Source organism: Mandrillus leucophaeus, unplaced genomic scaffold, assembly GCF_000951045.1.
Source record: "Mandrillus leucophaeus isolate KB7577 unplaced genomic scaffold, Mleu.le_1.0 Scaffold162, whole genome shotgun sequence".
In the NCBI taxonomy this organism is placed as follows: Eukaryota; Metazoa; Chordata; class Mammalia; order Primates; family Cercopithecidae; genus Mandrillus; species Mandrillus leucophaeus.
Window position 1 is genome coordinate 1163165 of NW_012101610.1, and position 449 is coordinate 1163613.

The following is a 449-nucleotide window of genomic DNA, read 5'->3' on the forward strand; positions in this document are numbered from 1 at the left end:
ACAAAAACATCTTGAACGTCCAATTTTTCCCACCAAAACATCAACTTTTAGGTTTATGACAGGGCCTGAGAATTCTTCAGTGGTCTTAAAATAGGAAAACAAACACTATGGCTACAAAAAAAAAAAAAAAAAAAAAAAAAAAAAAAAAAAGATATAGACTCATCAGACTGAGACTTCTCAATGATATAATCAGACAGGTTAAAAAAAGAATTTCATGTGAGAAATTAAATTCTGCTAATGGGAAAATGAGACCCAATGTTTTTTGATACTGTTTTATTGTGCCTCATAAAATCATCTCACATATCATCAGTAAACATGTTCCAACCTTCAGGAACATTTATTGTGCCAATGGAAACAAAATACTCAAACAGCATTGGCTGTAAATTTCTGAATCCAGCTCCATATTAGTGATGGTCTTGCCACAAAATACTCAAACAGCATTGGCTGTA